The following is a 15,105-nucleotide window of genomic DNA, read 5'->3' as shown; positions in this document are numbered from 1 at the left end:
TTATTTCCTTTGGTTCTGCCCTCGTTGTAGATAGAGAACAGCTGGTCACTGGAATAACCGATCAAATACCTTAAGAATGTTATTAAATCATCCATCAGTCTTCCCTTCACCAGGCGCAATAATCTCTGTTCCTTTAATCTTTCCCCATAGATATTACTTTCCAACCCTTTAATCATCTTTGTGGCTCTTCTCCACTTTAGTATAGAGTTAAATTTGAACCCTACAAATTGGGTACAGGTTTTAAAAAACTGTTCTTTTTAGAATAAACAGCAACTATCTGGTCTTACGAAGCTTTTGGCAGCGTTACAGCTGTACCCAGAGACCCCTTTCATCCCAGAGGCAGAGTTGGTTTCTAGACCTTTTCCTTGCAAGTTCACAGAACAATTTCTTCCATGTGTGTTGATGGCATGAAGACTCATGGGGTCAAAAAGAGATGAAGCCTTTATATTAAGATGACCCTCCTTCTACTCCTAGTTTCTTCCCCCTCCTACACTGCAAAATTTTATTTAGTTTATGAATATAACCATTAGTTGAAGGGATAGTTTAAGTAAGCTAGTTAATATTGAAAACTTAAAGTTTTTAAAGATACCAAAAACTACTTAGAGAAAACTTTTTTTAGTTTAACGAAAGAGATACAAATATATTTGCTAAGTTAACAATGAATAATCGTGTAAAGAATTTCTCAAACTGTGGAAGTAAAAGAGTGAAGAAAGTTTTCATGAAATAAAAAATCCAATGACTTTTGTTTGTTTTTATAAAATTGTGAGTGTCTAAATGCAAATAATGTCAATGTCAAGGGAACTTTTACATAGAATGTGAGTTTTAAGTAACAAAGGAGAATAATTCAAATATAGTATGTGACTGCTGGTCTACTGGGTTTATACTATAAGCCTTGTCCAGTTCGAGCTCCATCTTATGAACACTAATACTGGCTAGTCTCCCAGACCATAAAGCTACCATTCTTAATTTGACCTTCAACCCTACCCCCTCACCTCTTGACAAGCTTTGACAAATTGTGTGTTGGTGTGTGTGTTTATTACAGGGAGTGAAGTGGAGTGCATATGGGTTAAGAACATTCATTATTCCAAGGTTAGGGTTTGCCTTTAAAAAATGATGCTAAAGTCTTTCAAGCAGAACAGGCTACTAGAAAAATTTTCAGTGGAAAATGACTTGTTACACAAATGATATAAAGCTGAGGAAATGTGGCTGTGAAACAGCAGCTATCGGAGTTTTTGTAGGAAAAGCTGGATGACAAGCATACAAGCACGTGTGAAGCAAGCAGTGTTCCACTTTAGAAAGGATCAGGACACTGATGTCACATTTAGAGAATGTGGCCTCTCTGAAAGATGAAGCCCATCAGCCATTAATATTCCAGACCCAGGGCTCTCGGCTTTTGTATTCAGCTCCCATTACAAGCTTGACACAACTTAGGGACACAAGATGGAAAAAAGTCAAGACTCGATATAGTGTCTTTATGTCACCTTTGTTTTTTGAGTTTAAGTGTGACAGAACAGAAGTGTATTATACTTGTAATAAAAATGACTTATGAACACATCAGGAATCTGTACAAATGAATTAAAGTCATGGCGGTAGTTGTCTGGGGTAAGATTGGGGTTACTAGGTTCCACTAACTCTACTTCAACAACAAATTCTAAACGTTTCCTGTGTTGTAAATTAGAAACTACTTGTTTTTAATTAAGACCATCTGTGAGCTCAAAAGGACTTGAGGACTAAAGGAGTGCTAAGGTGAAAACTGGTGGTGTTTATTCCTCAGGCCAAATATTTTCTGCTAGGTAAATATTTCAAAGATTTGAGTTAGCACATGACCTGTTTCCTCTAAAGATCTCACATTAAGTAGCTAACAGGTGATTTAATGTTGGTGTGTTCAGAAACCATCTAGAAGACAAGACTGTCATCCCTGGTGTATATATGACTTAATACAATTTTTAGCAATAGATCTTGATGATTAAAACAAAGTGTCTGTTGTTTTAGGGATTGGACAAAGAAGGTGAAAATGAAGAAACATGGTACTCTAGAAATATCAACCATATAGACGATGTTTTGGAAAGAAAGAGGGCATTTAAGTGGGAAGACAAAGAATGCTGGCAAAGCTAAAAAGGAGTAACTTCAACGTAGAACAAGAATGATTTGGCTCTAATGGATATTACAGGTTTCTAGAATGTGAGGATTGAAAGGCACCTTAGAGATTGTATAGCTCAATCCTTTAAATTTATAAATTGAAAACAAACAAACAAACACCCTGAGTTGCAGAAAGTTCTTCCTTTCTTTTGTCTCTGTATTCAGCTGAAAGTCTTGTGGGATGAATACTAAGATAGTTCAGTTATTCAACAAATAAATGTGGGAGGCATTGTGTGGTGTTCTGGAAGAATTAATCTTCATTCAAATTAACACATAATAAATTAATTTTAGGAAAAGCAATTAAGTACTCTCAAGGAATTATTTATACTCTGTATTGTTTCAGAAAAGATTTATAATTTTATATGAGATAAGAAGTGCAAGTGATCACAATTCAGTAGCAGTGGTTGAACTCAATGAACTGCCAAACTCCTAGGCAGACAAATGTATTATCTCATTTAATTCTTGCATTGACCTTATAAGGTCAATACTAATATTGTTATCCTTCCTATTTTACAGCTTAATAAAGTGAACCATAGAGGGGTTAAGCCACTAGCTCAAGTGACAGTCTCAGGATTTGAACTCAAGTCTGTCTTTCTGCAGAGTCTGTTCATAACTGACCCCACTGTGCCTTTGACTATACAAGGCACTGCAAGAAAGATGTATATGGACTTATATGTGGAACTGAAAGATTGGAGAAAATCACCTGGACCAAGCTGGAGGGCAGGGTTGGAGGTAGCTTTACAGGAGATGGCAGCCCTTGTAATGGCCTTTGAAAGATGGTAGATTTTAGATGGATATTAGTGAGAAGTATGTTCCTGAAAGTTTAAGAATGCCATATTTTCTTTTAGCAATGATGGGATGGATTCCAGAATAGTTGGTTCAAAGATTGCCATTAAATCATTCCTTTACCACTGTACGTTCTGTGCATTAATATGAGTGGAAATTCACCAATCTTCGCTTTAAATAATCCTTAGGGTAACTCCCTTGTTTACTCATATAATTTTTATTTCTCTTTTTACTGCCTTGGTTGAAGGTTTATACCCTTGTAAACTTGGATTTGAAAAGTTCCATCTTGGTGAAGCCTAATTTCCCCCCAAATATGTTGGATTCTGAAAGAGAATTTTTCAAAATGCCTCAGGCATGAGATGTTTTATTCATCTCCATTTACAGATGCATTGCCCTTGCTTTCCATTTTCCTGATTGTACCATTTATTTGAGCAGTCATGTCTCAGCACTTATTTTTTGTAATGTGTAGATCACATTAGAAATGTTTTTATATTTCCTTTCTGGTTATCCACGAAGGAGAGCGAAGAACTGCTACTGGGATGCTGGGATAATATTTAGCATTTTAATAAAATTGGACATATTGTAAATTACATCTCTTGTACATAATTGATTCAGATCACAGTCACTTAGCTTCTTAGCATGTTCAACTGACCAATGTAGTATAGCTGCTAGTCAAAAATTTTCTTTATCTACTTTAATATTACATGTTTCTAACACTTTGAAGCCATTCCTTCATTTTCAGTGATCATTCTACATAATTTAAAACTATATAACAATGTTCCTAGAAAATTTTCCTTCTATACTTCAGAAAACTTCTTTGGAGGCACACAGAAGAGCGCACTGCAGTCTGATTATCTTCCATATCAATTCCTGTTGAGAAACAAATATAATAAAAAAGATTAATATCTAATATGTATAGCTTTTTTAAAAATATAAATTTATTTATTTATTTTTGGCTGCATTGGGTCTTCGTTGCTGCCTGCGGGCTTTCTATAGTTACAGCGAGTAGGGGCTACTCTTCGTTGTGGCGTGTGGGCTTCTCATTGCAATGGCTTCTCTTGTTGCAGAGCATGGGCTCTAGGTGCGCGGGCTTCAGTAGTTGTGGCACACGGGCTCTGTAGTTGTGGCTCACGGGCTCTAGAGCGCAGGCTCAGTAGTTGTGGTGCATGGGCTTAGTTGCTCTGTGGCATGTGGGATCTTCCCGGGCCAGGGCTTGAACCCGTGTCCCCTGCATTGGTGGGCGATTCTTAACCACTGCTCCACCAGGGAAGTCCCTGTATAGCTTTTAACATGGTCTATAAATTGATATTTAGAAAGTATAAATCATTAGAGAGAAATATTAAATCAAAGAATGTTCTCAAAACAAACAATATCATTTTAAAGTGTTGTAAAACAATAAATAACGAGGCATTTCTAGAAAATAGTTATTCAGAGGAGACTCAGAGTTAAAAATGCCTTTCTTGGATTAGGATACCTTTTTTAATATAAACAATATTTAGCAATCAACTATATTTGGTGCCAGGCTTATGGACTGAACATGATTTATTCATTTCCTGAAGTATTGAATGGAGGAAGTGGCCATTTATGGTTGTACCCATAAGTTTTATGAGAGCTTTTAAGAATGAACTGGAGAAGTTACAGGTGTTTGGGGAATGGCTTTGGGTTTCCTCCAATTCAGGACTAATATTCTCTGCTAGGTTCTATTGCTTCTGATGCCTGGCAAACGAGAACATTCAAAAGAGCTCTTGTGTACACAAAGTCTACCTTAGTTTCTTAAGTGTATCTTGCTTTATTCAACAGATGTATTCTTGAAAAATTTTGTGTAACAAAGTTTTAGAAATTAGATGTTTTAAATACATACTGTAACTTCTCATTTAACTGATATTACAAAAGTGAAGAAATGTTTGGCAAAATTTCTCCTAAGTTTTATATTCCAAATTTTTGTACCCTGGTGAACTTTTTGAGCTGTTATTATCTTACAATAGGCTATAATGTTTTATCTTCAAGCAATTTTATGAAGAATACAAATGAAATAACCACTAAGTGTAAGCAGTATACAGGAAATCAGTGTTACATATTTAAGCACAAAGAGAAATTTGTGCCAAGTAGCAGGTTATACTTAGACATAACTTTGCCATAAATAAATAATAAATACCCTTGCCATAGAGGATGTTACATCTGTACTCAACTGCAAAACCTGTGCTACACGAGAGGGTGACATGGGACCTAACTGCACAGTCTGAGGTGTACATTGAGTTTCACCTATATCTCGTTGTTTGTTTCATGATTTTACTGAATGAATTCTGTGAGGTCTGTACTCTTTGTCAGATGCTGCCACTGAAGTCTCTGGTCAGTTAGCCTAATTGTCAGACAATGACTGAGCAGAGATTTCCTTAAATGCTTCGAACCAGTAAGTCTCTATTTTGGGACAAGTTTCTCTCATGATCTAAGAAGGCTGCTGGCAGCACCTGGGACAGCACGTTCCCTGGGGTGGGAGGGTGGGGAGAGAGAACTAGCTTCTCTGAGCAGATCAAATTGACATAGACTAACTCTTCCCTGAAACTAATGTTCATTGCTGACAAAGGGCAGGAAATGATCATAGTGGGCTCAATTTAAACATTCAGAGGTGGAATGGATGTTGGAGAGCCAACCACACTGCTAGCAGTTACTTCTGGAGAATAACCTTCAGTAAGAGGAAGGCACAGTCTTAAAAGATAAAAACAGCTCAAAAAGGGGAAGACTGCAAACAATGATTGAGAATTCTTGTGCAAGCCTTGTCTTTTGCTCTTGCCTTCATCTTTATTTATACAAAGATGCATTTTGTTGCGGGAAGAATATTTACTTTAGTCACACTCAGGTTAATTTTAAAATCTGTCTGTATAGACTTCTACTCACTTTTTTTTTTTTTTTTTTTTTGCGTTACGCGGGCCTGTCACTGTTGTGGCCTCTCCCGTTGCGGAGCACAGGCTCCGGACGCGAAGGCTCAGCGGCCATGGCTCACGGGCCCAGCCGCTCCGCGGCATGTGGGATCTTCCCGGACCGGGGCACGAACCCGCGTCCCCTGCATCGGCAGGCGGACCCTCAACCACTGCGCCACCAGGGAAGCATTTCTACTCACTTTTTAATTTTCTGTAATGGAGTAAGATTTGAATGAGGTTGCTTCAAGAAATAGTGTGGGGCAATGGATGGAACATTGAGAAAACGTTTGTAAGGAGTAAACAAGTAGGAAAACAGAAAATATTTGGAGCTGAGAAGTATTCTATTGAATTTCTGTTACTCAAGCCAGGGACCATTGTTATCTTTGGAAGCAGTAGCTATGATCTTCAGAGCATGGAATTATTCAGTAGCTGGAGAAGGGTGACATGGTTGTACCTATCAAGTGGTATTAAGTATGGTACATTATGTTCTTTGGCCCCTAGAAGCTTATAATTACCCACTGCAGAGCACTGCAGCGAGTAATGGAGCTTCATGTTCTATCTAGTAATGTCAGATGGCTCATTTATTAGTCATTCTTCACAATATCTTTGTGAAGTGGATCAGTGTTATTATAATCATTACTTGTCTCCTACATGATGAATACATTGAATCTCAATAATGTGAATCACATTACTAAAGATCACGCCCATAGCTTATAAGTGTTTCAATGATTTCTTCCAGTGTTTGTTCAATGCTCACTAAGTGAACTTCCTTTGATAAATCGCCTTAAATATTTCTTCCAATAGTCAGGAAAAGAAAAATATCTGCATACTGTCTTTGAATATTCTCTGATTCCTGATGTTCATGAGGTGAGATAGTTTTGTGTTAGTTGAACCAGAATGTATATGGCAGTCAGGGTACTACAGAAAGAAACCCAGTGTAATTAACATGGAGGGACAAAGAAAGAACAAGAGAAAGAGAATACGGTTTAGCAGCCTCAAAATAAAATTATAAGTAATACATTTATTAAGTACTTAATTATGAGAGTGATTATATTTTCATTAGGCAGCACATGCCCCTGTCTTACTAAGTGAATTGGAATGCTATACAGCTGATTAGCATTAAAAAGCTGTGACTGCCTTAAAGAAATAAAAGCAGCCACAAGTCCTTCAATTCACAATATGTAGGTTAATTCCATATTTGGTAGGAAGGAGGGAGGCAAAATTCATTAAGTACCCAAAGAGAGTTGTTGCTAATGTTTGGTCTGAGGCCAACATTTTGGACTTCCTCTTTTCCACTGAAGATAGCAATTATCACTTTTTAATGTGGCTTTGAAATTTTAGAGCTGAATCCTTGTGAAGTGCATCAAACATTCTTGAGCTGTTTTCAGAACATTCTTTTCATGGAGCCATGGAACCAGCTGCACTTCTGCCTTAGTCAGTTAGCATTTTGTCATTGATACTTTTAAGAATGCGTGTATAATAAAACAGAATCTGAGACATTGATCCTGCTGCAGCTATTTTAAGGAGGCAATTATAACAAAATGAGACACTGATTTATAATGTATTGTTCTCTGGTCTAGACTAAATTACGTGATTTGTCACAGAGGTTACCTATGCATATCACTCAGGAAAAAAAATGCTATGGATGAAACTGCAGAACAATTGAATGGACTTTTTTCGTGCTAAAGGAGAATGCAGTCTTACTTTAGGGAATTGTTATGGGCTAAGGTTCTTGATGTCTTTCTTGATAGCTTCACAAGGGCATTGAAATGATGACATAACTATTAGGATAATTCAGTGCGAAAGTCTTTCTGTTGAAGACAAAGTTTTATTCACTCTGTGCGTGTAAAAAAGTGAATCAAAATTCCAGCCAAAATTACAGGAGTGTTGCTTAGCACCAGCATTTTCTGATCCAATATCTAAAGTCAGCTTGTAATTTTCATTGACTGAAACGGTAATATTTAACCGTCTCGCTTCTTTTCATGTGTGCCATGTTAGAAAATCATTTGGTGTGATGAATTCTGAGTATATTGTGCCAGAGACCCAAAGGGAAAAATTGTCAGCATGGATTATGATATGTTGTTCTCTTGCTCATGGTGTGGCTTATTGGCAAAGTATCGTTGCTTGTACTTATGAGTTGAAAGTACATTTCTCTTTTTTTATCCACTTACTCTACAACTTGATTGTGTATACAACTGGGTGACTTCTGAAATCAATAGCAATCATATCTGGATTTTTCATAACATCTGGTTAACCTAAGGCATTGAGGTGATGACCTCAGAATTCTTTGACATTTATTATCCTGTGCTAAAGAGCTATCATGTGTTGAGTAATTGTATATAACTAAGTTCTGTGTTAGATGCTGTTTATACTTTAGCCTGTGTAGTTTTCACAACACAACCATTTGGTGTAAGGATCTAATTTCCTTATTTTGTGCTCGAGGAAACAATCTCAGCAAGTTTCTCACTTGCCTAATTGCACACTTAAGTAACTGGGAGAGCTGAGGTTTGAACCAGATCTGTCTGAATTGCAAGGCCACGTTTTTTCATTCTGTCACGTTGCCTCTCAGCCAGAGAAACATCTATTTCAATAAGCACTAATAAAGCGGCTTAGAAAATGCCATTTTGTTTCATTCTTCAGGATACAATTCATGGTATAAAAAAATAAAGTAAGCAGAGCCACAGTACCCATCCAAATAGACTTATCACATCCCTGACCACACACCTCATGTCATGTAAAAAGAGCCACTGTCTCCCTGCAGTTGTCTTTCCTGGACTTCCCTGTGAAATTTTGCCCTCTTTGATATATAATATCACACACCACAAACAAGAATGTGGTGCAGCTTGAGATTGGCTTAAGCCGAACTGGTAGTTACTAAAGTCTTATATGTAAAGTGAGGAAGTTGAATGAAATAATAGCTATATCTTGAAACTTCTAATTTGTAGAATTCCAAGATGTGTAGATTAGTTTGTCACATAACATGGGTCTTGACTATGAGTATTCAGTAGTTTTTGAAGATGTAATCCATATGTATTGGGTTGGCCAAAAAGTTTGTTCGGGTTTTCTGTTAAGATGTTATGGGAAACCTGAAAGAACAAACATTTTGGCCAACCCAATAACAGCAGTTGTTATATCGAGTAGCTCTCACTGACCATGAATAATTTTACTAGCTTTTAATTTTTAACAGAAGTTTTGAGTTTATATTTTTGGTAGTAGAAATGTATTTCTGTTTCTATGTCACCTAACCTCCATTTCTTCTCTGTGCCACTGATTTAAGTAATCTGCTTGAATGTACTTTCCATCTTTTAAATTTTTTTTAAGTGCTTTTGAAATAGAACCTTTTGATTGGCAAAGATGCTCCCCTTTCTGACAGTTTAAACAGCCTGTCTGTGCTTATTAACATACCCTTGGTAAACTTTATGGCATCTTCTGGGTCCTTAAACAATGTTAAACACACTTGTAATTAAGACTGTTTTAGAAACTTTTAATTAAATGCCACAACTGTTGATTGTCCTGAGGCAGGAAAGAAAAATCATTGAAAATGTTACAAACAACACCACTTATGGTGCAATAATATATTTTGTTACTATATTATATCACTGACAAAGGACTTTAGAAATATTGCTGTGTGTGTACATATCAAACTTAAGATAAGGACTTTCACCTTTAGTGAAAGTACAGTAGATCCTTATTATTCATAGATTCCATATTTACAATTCACCTACTTGCAAAAATTTATTTGTAACCCCCAAATCAATACCTGTGGCACTTTTGCAGTTACTTGTGGACGTGCACAGAGTGATGAAAAATTTGAGTCACCCAAAGCTCACTTTTCCAACAGAAGTCCAACAAGGCAATGGTTGGCTTTCTTGGCTCAGCTCTCAAACAGCAAACAAGTTTTCTTTTGCAGTCTATGTAGTGCCACATGTTTGTGTGTGTTTTTTTTGTTGGTTGTTTTCACTGTTTAACATGGCTTCCAGGTATAGTGCTGAAGTGCTGTCTAGTGTTCCTAAGCACAAGAAGGCTATGATGTACCTTATGGACAAATTATGTGTTAGACAAGCTTTATTTAGTCTTGAGTGCTGGTGGTGTTGCCCATGTGTTCAACATTAATGAATCAAAAATATCTATTAAATAAGGTATCTTTAAATAGAAACACTCATAAAACAAGGTTATATATTGAGCAGTTGACTAACATGATGTGAATCAAAGGCTCACAGGAACCTAACCCTATATTTCCATTAAGAGCAATGGTTCAGAATTTGCTAATTTAACATTTGTGCTGACTGTATAAAACTTAACTAGTGTAAATAACAAGAATAGATTATATTTAGAGTCACAACAAAATGCCTCCAAAATTATTAGGAAAAATTTTCAAAGGTAGCTATTTTGAAATCAGTTTTTCTTAGGGGAGGGGGGCAACCCCACAACTTAAAGCTATTTTATGTTTTTGTCAGATGCTTCTCCTGGGATTTCTCTTAAGATATTAGTATTACTCTTGTACAATTTTGTTCATTCTCACTTCCAAATTTTACTACTTCTTTAGATCTATGCTGTAAATTATTGTATAATTGTACAAAAATGACATTTTAGTTAGTTATGCAGTTGGGCTTTTAAAAGAGATTTTGTGTAAAGAATGATGCAAGTCACCCCAAGATAGGCTGTTCATAAACAGAGAGATAGAAAACGTCTTCCTTACAACTTATTTAACTACTGAATTATTCCAATGCAGCAAACTTTAGTGGACCCTGCACATAAAGGGATGATGGTCCTACCATTTTTGGTATCTGGTTAAGAAAGGGATCTTTAGAATGCTATAGCAACTTTTCACATTATAGGAAAAGCCTTGGTAGAATTCACTCTGAGGGCCTAAGAAAGGAGAGACATCTTGAGATCTTCCCTTTGGATCGATACGAGATGAGGCTTGATTAATATTGAACCTATTAGTTTAGTATGTTATGTAGGGATTGAATTGTGCTTTTCATAAATCTCTGCTGTTCTTCTGTGGACAAGTTAATATTTAACATTTATTTTACTGCAAATAGTTCTGTTAAATTAATTAAAACAAGGTGTCTCTGATGCCGTGGGCAGCCTATGAAAACAACCCAAAATCTAAGCCCATAAATGCCTCAAGGTTATGGAATCGAAATGTAAGGACAGCCCATCACAAACAGCTAACTAGGCTTTAAGCTGTAGTCAGCCAATAACTTCCTTTCTTTATTTCTTCCTTTTCTCTGTAAGTCTCTCCCGAGCTCCTGTGGGTGGAACGTTCCTAACCACTTCCAGTTTGGTTCAATTGGAATCGAGTTTTGCTCAAATAAACTCTTAAAAATTTTAATATGCCTTAGCTTATCTTTTAACAGTTCTTTGTGGATTATTTTAGAAACAGTTGTCAGACACCTACTGATACGGTCATATTATTGGAGCATGTAACCTTCCTGAGATCTGATTGCTGTGTTCCTCAAAGTCTGGTTCCAGGGTCACCTGCACCATGATCAGCTGAGGGATTATGACGTTTGCAGGTTCCTCAGGGACCCACTCAAGATTGATTAAATCAGATTTTCTGGGAGTACTGCCCATGTATCTGTACTTTTTTTTTGCGGTACACGGGCCTCTCACCGCCGTGGCCCCTCCCGTTGCGGAGCACAGGCTCCGGACGCGCAGGCCCAGCGGCCATGGCTCACGGGCCCAGCCGCTCCGCAGCACGTGGGATCCTCCCGGACCGGGGCACGAACCCGCGTCCCCCGGACCGGCAGGCGGACTCTCAACCACTGCGCCACCAGGGAAGCCCTGTATCTGTATTTTTTAACAAACATGCTGGGTACACTACAGTTTGAGAGAATCACTCTTCTACTGACTTGGTAGAAAGCCACAGTTTCTATTATATTTTATTTAGTCAAGTAATTTACATTCTTTGCCTAAAATAGATTTGGTTTTTTTTAAATCTCTAAGGAGTACGGATATAGCCGAAATTAAGTAAACCTAATATGTGAAAATACAGATAAACTCTAAGGTGATATGTTAAATTAAGGTGACTATTATTTAAATCTATATGTCAAACTTAGAAGTATAAAGTCTTGTTACTTTCAGTGCAGTCACTCAAGGGACCTCCATATATGGGTCTCCCACATGTCCTTCCACACATGTTTTCCTCACATATTTTAGTGGGCAATTCCAATGAGTTTTCTTTGGTTTTTTTTTTTTTTTTTTTGGATATTTCAGAGTTTTAGAACCTGATTGATTCTAAAAAAAAGTCTGATCACTTTTTTCTCCTCCTCCTCCTTTCTTTTTAAATACAAATGATATTATCCGTCAGGTTCATCACTGTTATCACAAGACCTGTCTCAGAATAACTGTAACCTTTCTTAAAGGATAAGAAAACACTGAGGATATTAAAAATTCCAAAGCAGGAGTTCAGAATATGTTTAGAAAAATGAAATAAATATCAATATAATGCCCTAAGGAAGAGGATGATATAAATTCTGAGATGTATATTTCAAAATTGGTAGATATAGGTGTACTTCCTAGTTAAGTACTCATATATCCTTATTGATATAAACATCTTATATTCAGCACTAGTCACAGACTAGTTTGTATGCCATGCCTGGCTGTAACAGACATTAGTAATAAATGTGGAGGGCATCATCATTTAATACCTTTACTGAGACCCTCCTAGATATAAGACATTTTGTTAAGCAATGGACTGATGAATAAGACTTAACTAGTAAACACGGTAGATAAGACACAGTTTCCTGAGTTCCATGGAGTTTTGAGTCTACTAGGAGCTTACAGTGTTATAGGAAGAGAATCATCATCTTTACCCAAATAAAGATACAATTTAATTTCCCTATTAATTAAGATCAAGGTGGGGATGGGAGAGATGAGCCCCACTCCTTTTCTCTCAGAACTCTTTTCTGACTTGGTTTTGGGTGCCACTAACTCTCACCAGCCAATTCCCCCCACTCCTAAACTTTGGGGATTTAGGGTTTTAAAGTCAGTATTTAGGACACAGAATCATCATTAGTGCAGTTTTGTTGGTGAACTTGTAATAATAATGCCAATGTTTTCATATAAAAATGCACCCCAAATTTCTAAGGGAAAATTTAAGAATAAGATTGAGGCCTGCTTGGTTGCGGTTGATGTATTAGAATAGTAATGTTTATTTGGGGTAAGGTCTGCTATGGTGACCTGATCAATAGGCTGATACAGATTAGAAAGATGCAAATATCTATAACAACATAACATTTACATTTTTATTTCTATAGATATCATAAAATAAAAAATTACAGCATGAGGAGATTGAGGCTGGAAATAAAGAAGCATTTCCTGATCATGTATGGACTTAAAGCATCGTTAAGATACAGAAATATCACTCTAAGAATCAATCCTTGGTCTGTTTGAGTTGGTTTATGTGTAATATCAACTGAAGACAATAGGACCAGCTTCTGTGGTACCATTTAGTCCTCTGAGTACAACATGTTTGTACCTACATGCTCATATACATGCAACCATTCATTTTTTAATTAGTTTATTAGTGCTAATGATCTTTATTTAATTAATGAAACTAATCACATTTCTTTCCAGTTGTATCCAAGACAGAGTTATTGAACAATAAAGTGGATTTATAGAGACTCTGTTTAGGGAGTTATTTAGAACACTGCGAAACAAAAAACGGAAAGCAACAGTGAGTGCAGCTTTTCCATTCAGCAATGTAGATTCACTTCATCCTGAGCCCAGGACTGACAGCCTCCTTTGGGAACATGTCTGGTTTGTAGCTGTGAAGACAGTATGACCTTTTAAAACTCTCTTGGGTTACTGAGGCAGTAGTTGACTAGGTGTGTGAAGTAAAGCTTCTAAATTCTACATTTAGCATTAATCTAAAGGGAGATGGAATTTATAAGTTAACATATTAAGGTGTTTATCTGTGTAGTAATTATTAAATTATTAGATAGCGTAATATTAATTATTGGGACATAAATTCTTTTTTTAATAAATTTTATTTAATTTTTGGCTGTGTTGGGTCTTCACTGCTGCAGGTGGGCTTTCTCTAGTTGCAGAGAGCGGGGGCTACTCTTCGTTGTGGTGCATGGGCTTCTCATTGCGGTGGCTTCCCTTGTTGCGGAGCACGGGCTCTGGTGCGGGCTTCAGTAGTTGTGGCTCGTGGGCTCTAGGGTGCAGGCTCAGAACTTGTGGTACAGGGGCTTAGTTGCTCCTCTGCATGTGGGATCTTCCCGGACCGAGGCTTGAACCCATGCCCCCTGCATTGGTAGGCAGATTCTTAACCACTGCTCTTTCTTAACCACTGTGCCACCAGGGAAGTCCCAAGAAATTAATTCTTATAAGTACTTAGTATAGGCCCAAAGCTTATAGAGTTCAGTTTATCAAGTTTCTCTGAAAATCAGCTTTTAAAAAATGTAATTGTTTCAAATGTTGAGAAGTATTAGAATTGAGGTTAAAGAATAAAAACTTGTTTGGAACACTATGCTTGAATTATAAACCATGGTAATAAGTATAATTTTGAAAACATAATTTATAGCTGGTTTTATTTTTAGATTTTTTTAAGTTTCTCTTGATGCTTTTATGTCTGTATGCTGACATTTGCACCCACTTTATCCCCCTACCACCTCTTTTAGGGGTTATAACAGCAGCAACATTGGCCCATGACAGTGCCCTTATGAGGGTTTTTTTTTTTTTTTGACATACAAAATCCTTAAAATTTATACCACTGAAGAAGACTGACATAAAAGGGGTATTAAGATATAGTTATTGAATAATAAAGTCTTTACATTTCAGATATGATCATGAGCCCATACATGTAGTAGGTGATCAGTGAAAGGAAGGCCACGACAGGCAGGTGTGTAGCAACACTGGTGTGGAGCCCTTTATACAGAAGGTATGGGTTGTGTCTCCAAACTGTTAACAGCATTGCAGTACCCTCAATCTGATATTCAAAAACAATATTGCTTAAAATAATAGAAGTTTTAAAGAGAGTTATTTTGTATTTATGTCTTAATTGCCTTTTAACCCCACATTCTTGTTATAGCAGGAATGAATATATGTTTTGGGGTATTAAAAATGAAGCACTTATGTAATGTGTTTTAAGGACAGCAGAAGCCTGTTGGGTTCAGATATATTTCTGCAAATTCTGGAAAACATTAGCTGAGATTTCATCCATTGCTATTTGAAACAAGTTTAGTAATTTGCTCTGATCCCTAGAGGAATGTGACTGTGGCTTCTAAAGACACAAGTAGGTTTTAATTTT

General features: G+C 36.8%; 1 protein-coding gene across 1 annotated transcript in view; it reads left to right on the top strand.

The window, feature by feature from the left end:
* The window catches only part of COL25A1 (collagen type XXV alpha 1 chain), a 452,646-nt gene that overhangs the window by 50,682 nt on the left and 386,859 nt on the right, over nucleotides 1–15,105 (top strand). The gene's annotated exons all lie outside the window — the stretch shown is intronic.

Source organism: Monodon monoceros, unplaced genomic scaffold (genome assembly GCF_005190385.1).
Source record: "Monodon monoceros isolate NGI ecotype Baffin Bay Population unplaced genomic scaffold, NGI_Narwhal_1 Super_Scaffold_20, whole genome shotgun sequence".
In the NCBI taxonomy this organism is placed as follows: Eukaryota; Metazoa; Chordata; class Mammalia; order Artiodactyla; family Monodontidae; genus Monodon; species Monodon monoceros.
This window is presented reverse-complemented; position numbering and strand designations above follow the sequence as displayed.